The sequence below is a fragment of the Meles meles genome, chromosome 14 (genome assembly GCF_922984935.1).
Source record: "Meles meles chromosome 14, mMelMel3.1 paternal haplotype, whole genome shotgun sequence".
Lineage (NCBI taxonomy): Eukaryota > Metazoa > Chordata > Mammalia > Carnivora > Mustelidae > Meles > Meles meles.
Genome location: NC_060079.1, coordinates 29,661,913 through 29,677,996, shown reverse-complemented (window position 1 = coordinate 29,677,996; position 16,084 = coordinate 29,661,913).

The following is a 16,084-nucleotide window of genomic DNA, read 5'->3' as shown; positions in this document are numbered from 1 at the left end:
AAAAGACAAGGGGCCACAGCTAGCATAATAGTTCAGCTCAGGAAGGAAGGATTGCAACCTTTTGAGGGACGTTTGCTAAGGAGAATGGAATTACGCAAACTAAAATGCAGGTTATAGTCGCCTATCACCCCTATCTTTGCAAGATGTCACTCAGTCAGTATCCAGGAGTGGGGCTAGGGCAGGATATGTGTGGGTAGGGCTAAATAATAACTCTGGAAGTCTTCCAAGAGGCTTCCAAACACCCAAGAACTTCCCAAACTAATGCCATTTAGTTCCTCCAAAAACCACACAAGTCAGTTCCTCAGGAAGACTCAGGTTACTTTTGCAAAGCAAACCAGGGGCATTTGCATAATCCTATTTCACTATGTATGACTTCAAGTATTTGAATGTCTAGGACAAGACTGTGCAACAGTTCCTGTTATCCCATGATACTGGAATCTTCATAACAAGCCTCTTAGCAGCTAACAGAGTTTTCTCACTGAAGGGCTACTTCTTTCTGTGGGGGATGGGGAAGAATAAAAAAAAACAGCCAATTAATATCAAAATGATGAGTGTAGATGATTAGTGGAACAAGTGTAAAGTCTTTAAACTCTAGCTGTCATCATTATTCTAATGGGATGGGAAGCAAATGGGACTGTTAGCAAATGACCAAGGTGATACAACTGAATTATTTTTCATTTATTGCCTTGATTTTTGCATGAAAATATGACATAAGTACCTATCATGAAATTTGCCACAGATCCTATTTTCCCCTCTAATCTGAGGCCTAATCATGTCCTTCTTTCCTAAGAAGGACTGTCTCTCTTTGACCAGGCAGGAAGTAGACCGTGTCTTCCTCAAATCGTGTACCTTCCTCCCTTACCCCACCGTGAAGTCCTAGATGTCAGTCCTTTTCTTGCTAAACCCAACGAAGGCCAATGCCAAAGTTGCAGCGGGAGTGCTGCTAGCCATTGTCTCAGTTGAAAGCATATGTCTTTTCTGTTATGCTATGGAAATTTTGGAAACATTTGACTCAGAAATATGATGTCACCAGCTTTATATCTACTTACGACTTGTCAGGTCTTTCTGTTTGATCCTAGTGAGCTAAGCTGTGTTCCAGGCAGGCAATGGTTAATATCGTTACTGTTCCAACAAGTCGGTTCAATTAGCAATCTCAGAGGCAGTCATTAATAGTGGGAAAGCTTTCTATGGTATCATAGTATTTTCATTAATTACTAATGAAAAATAGATGTTGGAATTTCTTCACAATGAAATAAGCTAACATTATAGGTTGGAGATATCCACAGCTTGTTACTTGAAAAATTTGGAGTGGCATCTCTGCTTTGTTTTAAAACCTCAACCCTTGTGGCAGTTCAAAAGTTATGGCAGACATAATCCCTATGCCATTTTAGGAAGGATGGGTAAACATTGAGTTATTGACCTTTAACACTAGAAGGTATGACTACACAGGGTGGAATTTGGGTCTTTATAAACATTCCCTGTTTCTGTTCAATTCTACTTTTCCTAACCTTCAAGTGAGGAAGAGGGTAGAGCTATACCTTTGTGATTCTTCTTAAAGAACAATGTTGAGTTTTGGACAGAAAGATGGACTTCTGAGGGTGGTTGCGGATGGACTGGAGAAAACAGAAGAAACCAGATGGTGTGTCTCTCTCCTAACTGCTAGACTCTTCATCCTTGGCTCAGGCACTCCAGAATTCAAGGAAATAAAGTTGTTTTTCTATTATTTCTCTTTTCCTCGATCTGGAATCAATGTAGGAAGAAATCAAAAGGTAAGAGTCCCACATGGGGCGCTCTCCTCAGCAGGGGGCCTGCTTCCCTCTTTCTCTCTCTCAGCCTGCTTCTCTGCCTACTTGTGATCTCTTTCTGTCAAGTAAATAAATAAAATCTTAAAAAATAATAATAATAAAATAAAATGCCCTAAGTAATGCTCAGCTGGAACCACCATCATTTCCTATCATTGTTAGGATTGCTAAGCTCTAGCTTTGAGCCAGGAATCAAGCAGAACCCTTCCTGGATCTGTCTTACTGAGTATTTGCCTCCATAAAGCTCCACTCAAGACTGGCTCACATCCTGAGGTATAGCCTTTGTAAACTCTGTGATCAAGCGGCCCTGTAATTTGTGTCTTCTGACCTGGCCCAAGCGCAGGGCCTAAAAGCAGAACTGCCAAGATCCGTTTGCTGGCACTAACTACTTACTGACTCCTCTGTCACACATCGGTTTGTTACATTTAGTTACAAAGGGAAAGAGAATCAGGCTGCACATCCGTGACGAATGTGCAGCTCTCATCTGTCATCTGTTGTTTGCTTGTTTGTTTTTGGTATCTTTCTACATGAGAAGACATTTAATCATGGACCCACTGGGAAAATAGCATTGTCTGGCCTTTGAAGGCTGAGATTTTTAGCTCTTTTATCAGGACAAATGTGAAAGAATTGAATAATAAAATTCAAGTGATATTGAGTTGCTTCAAATCTAAAGATATTTTAGCCCTTTCTCTCTGTCTTTAAGTAATCTGGTATGCAAAAAGAGGCCAAATTAATAATTTTGAAGTCTAAAAGACTTAACTTATTTTACATGTTCAAATTTCTTCTTTGCAGTTCCTTTCAAGAGCCTAATTATTATGATCTAGTCATGTGATTAAAAAATTACATGTTGCTGAAAACAATTACATCAGATGCTTCCAATGGGATAAATATGCTCAAAGATTGAAGATATGTAGACCAAACTTACAGAAGATACCAACTCTGTGACACTTATTTGTCCAAATTTAGTTTTATTGCCAAAACCTGAGAGATATTATAAGAATAGAATTAAATTTTTGCCATGAGAGACTACAAGATGGAAGAGATATATTTATAGTAAAAACGAGTCATAAAAGGTGGATGGTGACTAAGAGAAGGAGAAAGGGTGGGGGGAGATGACGATGTTAAACCCTTATTGGGCCTCAAAAGATTTAAATACTTTATCTCATTTAACTGTCAAGCTGGTCCTGTACTGGGTATTAACATTCCCACTTTGAATTGAGGTAATTGGGAGTTGGGAACTGAGACAGAAGAGACATAGAGATGGAAATAAAACCAATGGTTTTCATACTGATAAAAATGACTACAAAGCATGGCTGTACATGTGCGGCTAAATGGGCTTGCTTTAGTCCATGGACAATTAGAAATTCTTACCCTCCTGGTTCTCAACTCAGCAGGACCATCCCAGGGCCTTCCCCTCGAGGGCAGAGATTGCTCTGGAAAATTTACCATGTAAGTGAGGGAACCAGTGAGTGGGAGACAGGCTGGGGGAAGGAGAAATCAAATTGTGGAGCCAAGTACACTGGGTTCTTTCTCCACTTCTGTATCAGAGAGTTTGTTCCTCTTCCTCTAAGGAGAAGATCAGTGAAGGAGGTAGAGTAGCAAGGATATTCTTCCCATCCTTTCCCTCCTAGAAAGTGGGTAGAAATCGCTTGTCTAAGGAAACACGAGGAACAAAAAAATACTGTTGCTTCTTCAAGCAAACCCCTCCACCACACCGTTTCCAGGGACTGAGGCCCATGCACTACTACCGAAGTGTGCCCAGAGAGAACATTCCAGTCTCTTTTCTCCATTCTAGTGGTGGCAGTGTGGCTTGGTGATTAAAGGCATGGAGTATTGAATCACTGATGTCGTTTTGAATGCTGATTCTTCTAGTTACAGGGCCTTAAAGCAAGTTTCTTAATCTCTGTAAGCCTCATTTTTCTCAGTTAAAAATAAAAATAGTTATCTCCTCAGGGGTGGTTGTGAGGACAGTGACTAATACTTAGTATGTATTTTATATGTTAGTCAGCTATTGTCCTGGACATAATTTCTTCTAAGCAAAGCCTCTAGCAAGCACATAATGAACTAATTACAGTGCCTAGTTTAAGCTCTGAGCGGTCCTTGCTTACAGGATTCACTCTGTGGTAGATAGGAAGAAATGAGGTAACAAGTTTAGACAAGGGAAGGCGTAGGAAAGGTGAGCTGTGTTTGCCAAAACCTCTAAAGTGTTCCTTCCACGTTCTCTCTCTTCAGTATTGCAGTTTTTTCTCCTTCCCCTGCCCTCCCCTCCTCTGCCTATCCCTTCCTTCTCCTTCCCTACTCTTTTGCCTCCTTTTCCCTTTCCAGGAAGTTGAATTCCAGATTTGATAACCATTCATCTCATCCAATTCAATAAAGCAAACGTCTTCCATTGTTCCTTCCTGATTTAATTGTTGTAGGATCAGAATGTAACTTCTTCCTCTGGAAAAAACAATGCACACACACACACACACACACACACACACACATTCAGAGACAAAGTTTTTAAGCTAATTTCACTGTTATTAAGAGAGGGAAAGGAGGAGACTCATATAGAAGAGACACTGGGCAGCCCGGTGTGGTTAAGCCTGGCAAAATCTTTAGGTGTTAGGTCTTAGTTTGAATCCAAATTTGAAAAGCATTATTTTCTAAAAGCCTTGAGGGTTTGGGCCCACAAAAGTCTATGTGAAGTGTTACTATTTTGAAAAGAATTTATGATTTTCTGGAACTAAAGAAAAGTGAAGTTTCAACTGCTACCTTTTCTGTCCTACTATAGGTTATCTTTATTCTATCATCATATTAGACCAATCCAAGTTGTTTACAAGAGTAGCCATTTTTAATTTCTTGCCTCACTAGCACTTCAGCTCTAGATGAAAGCTCAAAGCAGCCAAAGGAGTTTATCTCCTCACCATAGCAGACTTTGAGGTCTCCTTCTGAGTTAAATCAATGCCTTCTGGAAGACCCCCTATAGATAACTCTTAAGCATGACTATTAAAAATAATTTATCCTTGACCATCAAATAGGGAAACAATATACCAATTTCCATATCATACAAGCTTGAGTGACCAAACACAGTCTCATCCTTTCTTTGGAAATCATGACCTCTCTAGTTTCTTAAGGACACAGGTATGAAAGAGAGGAAGAGAACAATTATTGTTTAATTCCCTGAATTCCAGGAACAGAAGGGACTGAAGTAGTATTTAATGAACACCTGTTGTATGACACTTGCTTTGCATATGTTATCTTGGTTTATCCTTACAATCACTTTATAAAGTAGATACATTTTATTCCCATTTTAAATGAGGATATCACAGTTCACAGCATTTTGTTAATGCTGTTAAGTGAAGGGGTCAGGATGTTAACACATGTCTCATTGATGTCAAAGCCCATGGGCTTCCCAGTGTGAAATGGTGCTCCTCAAACCAGAGTGGAGCCCGGGCTCCAGTTCTGAGCTTGGATTTTCCAAAGCAATGAATGCCTTCCCATAATTCATAGTAAAAGCCCTTCCATTTACTTTAGTTGAACTATTTGCAAAGTTATCAGAGTGGGCTCAATTGTCCTACATGTACATGTGTTGGCGCAGCTGAGAAGATGAACAGGTTACTGAGGTTCTTCCATCCCAGAATGTTTCTGAAGTCTATTCCTTCCTTTGCAGCTTGAATCCTGCATTCCAAGGCTCAGACCAAGTGAGGCTCAGACCTCACTGCCTTAGCAGCTGCCCTTTTGCTTGAAGTGAGATGATCCCAGCTCTAATCACTGTACCCTAGTTTCCTACTCATTCCTCTTACCCACAGCCATGTGTACCTTATAGCTTGTAGTTTAAAGTCAGATACCCAGGAGTCTTGAGTGTTTGGACAGTTTCACTTGTGACCAAGCCTCTTCAGTAACATCAATCAGGAGTTCCTCAGTGTATACATTCCTAGGATTGTTGTAATAAATTACCCCAACCTGGGTGACTTAAAACAATAGAAACTGATTCTTTCAAAGTTCTATAGGCAAGAAGTTCAAAATCAAGCTATTAATGGGGTCATGTTCCCTCTGAAGGCTCTAGAGAAGATCCTTCCTTACCTCTTCCTAGTTTCTGGCAATCCTTGGTTTGCAGCTGCTTCACTCCAGTCCCTGCTTCTTCCCTGTGACTCTGTGTCCCTGTCTTTACTCTTATAAGGATATCAGTCAGTGGATTTAGTGCCCAGTCTAATCCAGTACGACCTGATCTGAACTAAGTACTTCTACAAAGACCCTATTTTCAAAGAAGGTCACATTCTCAGGTTCCAAGCCAATACAATTTTTTGGAGGGGAGGCACTTTTCAACCTGCCAAACTCAGGGACGTTACTGAGCCTCCCTCTCTGCACAGCTCCACCATACGGGTTCGCCTGGGGGTGTTAAGCCTGACAGCAAAACCATTGTTTGTCCTGGATTCCAAACTGACTCTGAAAGACCCTGGGAACCATTTTAATATAGAGTATTATTTCTTACTGTGGAGAGTACAACAGAATATTCATGGCTTCTTGCTTGTTATGAAACAGGTGATAGACTTCACTTGCTTTGAAGGCTAGAACATATTTTGCAATATCTGATATATGGTTCATTACACTTTAAAGCAATAGAAAAAAATACCCTAAAGATGTTGAAAATAAGGCATAAAGCTCATATGGCAGTCAAGGAAGAAATACATCAATTTAAAAAATGACACAAATAGCTTTTTAAAAATTGCCTTGACAAAAAAAGATAATGAATTATAAATTGTGCTTGCCAAAGAACAGCTCTCATAGGCCACCATGCATATGATATTTTTTCCAAGTTGAAAATGAATCAAGGGGTTGAAGTCACTTGAGATTTTTTTTTTTTAAATTCAGTTACATCTAAGTTGTAGCATTGCTGCCCACCCTCATAGACAATGCCAATGGAAATTCTGACAAGCTGGTCAACACATGTCTGAAGGCAGAATCAGGTTTTGTACTATACAGCTGAGTTATATTGGGAAAAAGGCAAGGACACTTTGCTTATTATCCTCCATTAGCCAAGTTAGATTTATAGCTCAAAACAGCAATCACAAAAACCTGGAGAGCAGACTGGGAGCTTGGATTGATGCAAATCACTTCAATTTAAATAAACCTTAAGAAGCTTGCTGGATATAATTGTTATAATAGCTTTAAAAATATCACTTCACCAAATGTTTTTTTTTTTTTCCCTTTAATCTGAAGAGAAGTGAACCAGACTGGAAACAATCTGGAACATTTTACTTTTGCTATATTTACCTTTTTCCATAAGAATGGGAGGGCTCACAATGAGGATGTACAGGGGCTTTGGGAGAATCTGTCCCTGTCTAAATTTACAGATTTGCAAAGAAATGGGAGAAACAGGTATTGCTAAAGAGGCAGGGGGCATGAACGCTTTGAAGCTCGTTTTAAAATTGTGCATGCTCTTGGACTATTGAGCTTGTCTCCCAGACTACAATAACACCTTAAATAATGTTTGTCAGGAAGCACCATAGATGAGTTAACAGCATGAACTTGAGAAACAGACAGACTTGTGAATAGGCTCCTCCTATGTTCCTATGAGTAAAGAAATTAGTTTCTCTGCCTTTCATCCTATTGAAACCAGGGCTTGTGAGAGTATTACATAAAGTTAGCATATAGCTGAAATAAGATAAACATATACAAAATGAATACCACCTAGGAAAGTTTCAGTAAATGTTAGCATTTACTAGGAACCCTTTCCATTTTTATTTTACTTTTGGAATATACAGAGGCTACTTTGTAAACACTTAGTTAACTCAAGCACAATGTAAAGATGTATCTTTTCAGTGGGATTAGTACTACAAAATGCATAAGCACGTTGCCCAGAAGTTTGTGTTCCTGGTTGGGGTACCCTGAACTGTTTTGTAATGGGAAGTGCAATGAATCTAATGCAGAGTTAGAAAATCTGCATTGGAGTCCTGCTGCCACTACCAAGTCAGCCCAACCTCTTTGGGCCCAGTTCCTCATGAGTAAATGGAGCCATTCTAGCTCCAGAATGCTAGGTCTAGAGCTATAGCTAATACGACAGGTGAGCCTATAGAGAGGACAGGTGAGAGGCTGTAGAACTGAAATGAGGACAGATGTCCAGTAGGGTTAGGATACAGGTAGATAGTAACGTTTAAGAAAAAAGGGAGGAAGGTGAAAGAAGGGAAGAATCACATGGTGATCCCTACGAGGGAGGAGAAAGATAAAGGAGGAAAAAAGAGGGAGAAGGGGAAGGAGACTGGAGAGAAGGAACAAAAAAGAGGATAGAGTAAGAATCTCTGTTCTGGGGGCACCTGGGTGTCTCAGTAGGTTAAAGCCTCTGCCTTCGGCTCAGGTCATGATCCCAGGGTCCTGGGATCGAGCCCCACATGGGGCTTTCTGCTCTGCAGGGAGCCTGCTTCCTCCTCTCTCTCTCTGCCTGCCTCTCTGCCTACTTGTGATTTCTGTCTGTCAAATAAATAAATAAAATCTTTACATTTGGGAACAATAAAACATATTTAAATTTCCAAGAGGAAAAACAGGTCACACGATAGGCTGGGAATTAGAATGGCATCAGTTGTTAAAGGTTAACAGTGAAAGTTGGAAGACACTACCACAATGCCTTCTCTTCTGCCAGAAACGAATTATTTTTTACATGTTTTATTTATTCATTTGACAGAGATCATAAATAGGCAGAGAGGCAGGTGGAGAGAGGGGGAAGCAGTCTCCCTCCTGAGCAGAGAGCCCGATGCGGGGCTCGATCCCAGTACCCTGAGATCATGACCTGAGTCAAAGGCAACGGCTTAACCCTCTGAGCCACCCAGGTGCTCCAAGAAACTGATTTCTGACCTAGATTTCTATACCTAAATAAATATTTAATTAAGCATTTTCAAATATAGTCCATCTCAAACATTTACTTTCTACACACAGTTCCTTAGGAAGCAACAAGATAATGTGCCCTATGTTATTAAGAAGGAAGGAAGGAAAATAAGAAGGGAGGAAGGAAGGGAGGAAGGAAAGAAATTGATTCAGGAAACACGGTTCAGTCACAAGAGAGAAGCACAGGGGTTTATGAGTCTGTTGGTAAGGGTAAGTTTTCAAGGATCCTATAAACAGTGAAGATTGGACCAGAAGACAAAGGGCTGTAGGCAGGTTGTGGAAGGGGAAAACTGAAACTGGTATTACCTGATGCATCTGATCACATTGAGCAGCTATTTTCAGTTCAGGTGGAAATTTGGATAAGGAATTAATGAAAAGTAAACATAAAATGGAATAGATACAAAGTATAAAAATACCACATGAGAGAGGGAAGAGTTGCTTAATGAAAGAACAGGATCATACTAAATTACATGGCTCAGCTCTGAACATTTTTATTGTCATAACAAGAATTAAATACTTATTTAATCACAAATTGTGATATGACTATTTTGGGGGGATGTATAAGGGGAAAGTATGTGTGTTGAGAGTGGCTTAGGAGAAGTAAATTCTCATATTCTAATTTGGGAATTCAATATATAGTAACTAAATGTTGGAAAACATCCAGAAATAGATAGAAGCATATTACAAAAGTGACTTCAAAGACCAAATAAACAGAGCTAAGAGATTTAATAGTGGCTGTCCCTGGGGAGCAGGAATCTGAAAAGAAACTGCCGCTTTTTGTTATTCTTTTGAAGCCATCGTAATATTTGAGTTTTTAAAATTTTATGCGCTGATCACTATAATGAATATATAAAATAAATTTAATGTGTATTTGGAATATAGAGAAAAACATACCTCACTGTGATGACAGATGTGAAAACTCAGAAAATCCCTAACAGATAAACACTGTATCTTCACTTTACCTGTGAAAAAATTGAGGCCGATAGAAATTTTGCAAGTTGACATAGTTACAAAATGACAGAGCCAGGAACTAAACCCAGTCTTTTCGATTTCATATTCAGGCTTCACAATATCTGCTGCTTCTTATTATCTTTTACCTTAAATTTGCCACACTGCTTTAAATATCACCCACACAGTAGCAACCAAAAAAACTCTGAATATACAAAATTACATCCTTCATTAGTCATGTCTGAACTAACTGAACAGAATCGAATATTATCTTAGGTCTCATTTGCACCCTCAGTTTAGTGACACTCTCGGGAACAGACATGATCATTCAGGTGGGTAGTAGGTACAGCTTTGGGGTCTAAAGCTTTTCCTAACAGATAAATGCTTCTCATTAGATCATCCCAAGACACAAGGAATGGATTTCATTGCTTTATAAATGTTCTTAATTGGATTCAGTACACCTGGGAAATAACATTTCTATTTGCTCTCAAGACATGATTGCATTAAACCTTAATGATGTACTAGATGTGGGGTTAGACAAGATTATTTTAATGAAGTGTCAACTATGTTATTGGAGCACTTGTCTAGATTTACTTTTTCAAAAAGCTGTAAGTTTTGACGAACTCTCAGTTCTCTTCTGTTAGTTTGATAGAGTCCCTGAAAATACTGCCTCCTTCCACAGCACAAGGCTTCACTAGCTTTCTCCTTGGTAACCAGATAGCTTTTGTCTCCTTCAGCACTAGTTCCTGGAAGTGTCCTGATGATGTCTGCAATTTGCAGAACTCAATGGCTGCTCCAGTAAAATAAACAAAATCTGATTATGTCAAAATTGGGCCCTGCCTGAAGTAGGATGATTAGTTTTCATTCTATATATTATATGAGCACCCAGAAAGATGGTAAATATCAAGATGTTTCTTAGAAAACTTTATAAAGAGAATTAGTAGGGAAAATTTAGACTGAGGCTATGTATCCTATCAATTTGATCTTTGTAGTCTCAGTCCTCGGGTTTTAGGTTTATGAGCCTTTGGAATTTTATGCAAAATGAGCACAAATGCGCATTTTGAAAAAAGATGTTCCAGAACCTCTGCCAAAATTGTAAAAAAAATTCATAACCCCCAAAACATAAAGAGTCATTGCTTTATATAAAGAAATGAAGTCTATGTGGAATTCTTTAATTAGATTCTTCTTGGTGGAAATATAGAATTTTTTAAACAGGTACTAGTAGCTTTTCAATAGATAGTATTAATTATGCCCTCTATCATTATTTTTCAATTCTCTCCTATTTCTGGAACTATGAAATTCAAAATTCATCTATAACATATTTTATGTACTCTCTCACCTCACCCCCCCCCCCCCGATTTCTTATTCTCCTAGCTTTTTTAAGATGGTAAGTAGGCATTCTATTTTTTTAAATTTTTTATTTAAATTCAATTTAGTTAACATGTGCTGTATTATTAATTTTAGGGGTAGAATTTAGTGATTCATCAGTTGTATATAACAACCAGTGCTCATCACATCATGTGAACGTGTGATCCTGAATGCCCATCACCCAGTTACCCCATCCTCACACCCACTTCCCTCCAGCAACCCTCTCTTTATTTCCTAGAGTTCAGTGTCTCTTATGGTTTGCCTCCCTTTCTGTTTTCATCTAATTTTATTTTTCCTTCCTTTCTCCTATGTTCATTTCTTTTGTTTCTTAAATTCCACATATGAGTAAAATCATATGGTATTTTTCTTTCTCTGGCTGACTTAATTCACAGCCTAATACCCTCTAGTTCCATCCACATCTCTTTTTTTTCCTAGCTTTTGAAGATTCATATAAGATTATCAATAAATAGTACTTTTTTGTGGCTTCCTAATTAAATTTTCTACTTATTTCTCTGGTTGCATATGAGCATATTTAATAGGAAAGTAAAAATCTCAAGCATTATATTATTTGGGGATGTCATCCATTTTGCCCTTCTCGTCTTTCTCGTTGTTTCATCGATCAGAAGCAGCTGTGTGCCATCTCTGCTAGAGCTCTCAAACAACACTTTCCATTCAGCAGTTATAAGGAATATAAAGAGCCGACTCAACAATAGATGTGTGGTCTGGCATTTTGCACTTTCTTTTTAAGAGATTCCATTATTGTTAAATTTACTTTCTAACAACCTCGAAGCATCACATAAAACTTCAAAGAAGATAATGTAATTGATTATTCTGCTTAATTAATGCTTTCCTTTAATATTTTAAAGATAAAATAGGGACTAGCTTATATTACTAAGAAACACAACACATACTCTCGGAACTTTAATAATCTACTGAAAACAATCTGTAAAGTTTAAAAGGAGATGATCTGTATGGTCAAGTTAGATTTTCAGGCATGTCAGGATAGCAGATGAGTCAACCTGTGGAATCACTCTTTTGCCTTTCCGTGTCCAGAAACTAAATTTGAACAATGCATCTAGGCTTACTGGTTTCTTAGTCATCGACCCATGCTAACAGAATTAATGAAAATTAAAATATAAATCAGATTTTGAACTGTTGTGTTTTCATTATCATTTGTTTCCATGAATTTTTTCAATTCTTCTTTAATTTCCTGGTTGACCCATTCATTCTTTAGAAGGATGCTGTTTAGTCTCCATGTGTTTGGGTTCTTTCCAGCTTTCGTCTTGTGATTGAGTTCTAGCTTCAGAGCATTGTGGTCTGAAAATATGCAGGGAATAATCCTAATCTTTTGATACCGGTTGAGACCTGATTTGTGACCCAGGATGTGATCTATTCTGGAGAAGGTTCCATGTGCACTAGAGAAGAATGTGTATTCTGTACAAGACTGAAGAAAGAGAAATTAAGGAGTCAATCCCATTCACAATTGTACCCAAAACTATAAGATACCTAGGAATAAACCTAACCAAAGAGACTAAGAATCTATACACAGAAAATTATAAAGTACTCATGAAAGAAATTGAGGAAGACACAAAAAAATGGAAAAATGTTCCATGCTCCTGGATTGGAAGAATAAATATTGTGAAAATGTCTATGCTACCTAAAGCAATCTACACATTTAATGCAATCCCTATCAAAATACCATCCATTTTTTTCAAAGAAATGGAACAAATAATCCTAAAATTTATATGGAACCAGAAAAGACCTCGAATAGCCAAAGGAATATTGAAGAACAAAGTCAAAGTTGGTGGCATCACAATTCCGGACTTCAAGCTCTATTACAAAGCTGTCATCATCAAGACAGCATGGTACTGGCACAAAAACAGACACATAGACCAGTGGAACAGAATAGAGAGCCCAGAAATCGACCCTCAACTCTATGGTCAACTAATCTTCGACAAAGCAGGAAAGAATGTCCAATGGAAAAAAGACAGCCTCTTCAATAAATGGTGCTGGGAAAATTGGACAGCCACATGCAGAAAAATGAAATTGGACCACTTCCTTACACCACACACGAAAATAGACTCCAAATGGATGAAGGACCTCAATGTGAGAAAGGAATCCATCAAAATCCTTGAGGAGAACGCAGGCAGCAACCTCTTCGACCTCAGCCGCAGCAACATCTTCCTAGGAACAACGGCAAAGGCAAGGGAAGCAAGGGCGAAAGTGAACTATTGGGATTTCATCAAGATCAAAAGCTTTTGCACAGCAAAGGAAACAGTTAACAAAACCAAAAGACAGCTGACAGAATGGGAGAAGATATTTGCAAACGACATATCAGATAAAGGGCTAGTATCCAAAATCTATAAGGAACTTAGCAAACTCAACACCCAAAGAACAAACAATCCAATCAAGAAATGGGCAGAGGACATGAACAGACATTTCTGCAAAGAAGACATCCAGATGGCCAACAGACACATGAAAAAGTGCTCCATGTCACTCGGCATCAGGGAAATACAAATCAAAACCACAATGAGATATCACCTCACACCAGTCAGAATGGCTAAAATTAACAAGTCAGGAAATGACAGATGCTGGAGAGGATGCGGAGAAAGGGGAACCCTCCTCCACTGTTGGTGGGAATGCAAGCTGGTGCAACCACTCTGGAAAACAGCATGGAGGTTCCTCAAAATGTTGAAAATAGAACTACCCTATGACCCAGCAATTGCACTACTGGGTATTTACCCTAAAGATACAAACATAGTGATCCGAAGGGGCACGTGTACCCGAATGTTTATAGCAGCAATGTCTACAATAGCCAGACTATGGAAAGAACCTAGATGTCCATCAACAGATGAATGGATCAAGAAGATATGGTATATATACACAATGGAATACTATGCAGCCATCAAAAGAAATGAAATCTTGCCATTTGCGACGACGTGGATGGAACTAGAGCGTATCATGCTTAGTGAAATAAGTCAATTGGAGAAAGACAACTATCATATGATCTCCCTGATATGAGGACATGGAGAAGCAACATGGGGGGGTAGGGGGATAGGAGAAGAATAAATGAAACAAGATGGGATTGGGAGGGAGACAAACCATAAATGACTCTTAATCTCACAAAACAAACTGGGGGTTGCTGGGGGGAGGTGGGATTGGGAGAGGGGGAGCGGGCTATGGACATTGGGGAGGGGAGGCGAACCATAAGAGACTATGGACTCTGAAAAACAACCTGAGGGTTTTGAAGGGTCAGGGGTGGGAGGTTGGGGGAACAGGTGGTGGGTGATGGGGAGGGCACGTTTTGCATGGAGCACTGGGTGTTGTGCAAAAAGAATGAATACTGTTACGCTGAAAAAAAAAATAAATATTATTAGTATATTAAAAAATATATATATATATAAATCAGATGCAAGTGTTTTTATTGGTTGAAGGAAAACATATCTATCAATGTCTATTATACTTCTGTCTACTACTTTTTATACTCACTTCCAGGAGTCTGGGAAACAAAACAACTAACAGTTGAGAACAGAGTGTAGAAATGCAGAGTGTAGAACAGAGAAAACTGGCTGCAGGAAAATGAACAACCTTGCCTCCACTAAAAACAGCTCTCAGAGATGAATGGTTTTATAATTGCCTTGGTGACTCTTGGGCCAGATCTCCTGCTTTGGTAAACTGGATCTGCCATTTTCTTGCAGTGAACTCTTAGATGAGATATTTAGCTTTTTTGAGCCTCACTTGGCTTAACTTTTATTAGGGGAACAATAGTATCTACTTAGTTGAAATAACAAATGTAATGAACTTAGTATTGTGTTGGTGCATAGTTAATAAATTATATCTATAGACCCTTTGATTAATTTCTTTTGTTCCCTCTTACCCTTACATGTTTTCCTTTCCTTTCTTCCCTTTGTTCTTGATAAACTACATCAATTTTTCCCTTAAAAATAAGAGATAAAAATGCATCTGAGAAATATTTAGCATTGTTTTATACACATGGTTTTAAATTTTACATAAATGACATTGTGCTCTAAATCCCATTCTGTTTCCTACATTTCTCATGTTACTATATGAGAATTTAATTCATCATCTCTGACTGTTCCATAGTATTCTGTCATGTCCATAAACCATATTTTATGTATCTATTCACTAAGTGATGGATACAGGTAGCTTCCATTTCTCTGCTACTCCCAAGCAACTCTGTGAAACAAATAGGTATATAGTTCCTTATGAATGTGTACAAGCTTTGTTCTGAGGTATATTTCCAAGGACAAAATTGCTGAGTCATAAATGCATATGCTTGTAGATCGCTTACTTGGAAGGACAGCATATATATATATATTTTTTTTTAAATTTTAATTCTGGTATATTAGTTTCAGATGTACAATATAGTGATTCAATTTCATACATTATTAAGTGCTCATCATGATAGTGTCCTCTTTATTCCCCACCACCTACTTCCTCCATCCCCCCCACCCACGTCCCCCTTGGTAATCACCAGTTTGTTAAGAATATATATATTCTATAGTTAAGAATCTGTTTCTTGGTTTGCTTCTCTCCTTTTTTCCCCCTTTGCTCATTTATTTTGTTTCTTGAATTCCATACATGAGTGAAATCATGATATCTGTCTTTCTTTGACTGACTTATTTCACTTAGCATTATACTCTCTAGCTCTATCTGTGTTGTTGCAAATGGCAAGATTTCATCCTTTTTTATGGCTGAGTAATATATGTATCACTATATATATATATATATCATATCTTCTTTATCCATTCATCTATCAATGGACACTTGGGCTGCTTCCATAATTTGACTATTGTAAATAATGCTGCTATAAACATAGGGGTGCATGTGTCCTGTCGAATTAGTTTTGTATTCTTTGGGCAAATACCCTGTAGTGCAAAAACTGGATCATAGGGTAGTTCTATTTTTAAGCTTTTTAGAAACCTCCATACTGTTTTCCACTGTGGCTATAACAGTTTGCATTTCCACCAACAGTGCACAAGGGTTTCTTTTCCTCCACATCCTTGCCAACATTTGCTATTTCTTGTGTTTTCGATTTTAGCCATTTTGACAGGTGTGAGGTGATATCTAATTGCGGTTTTGAT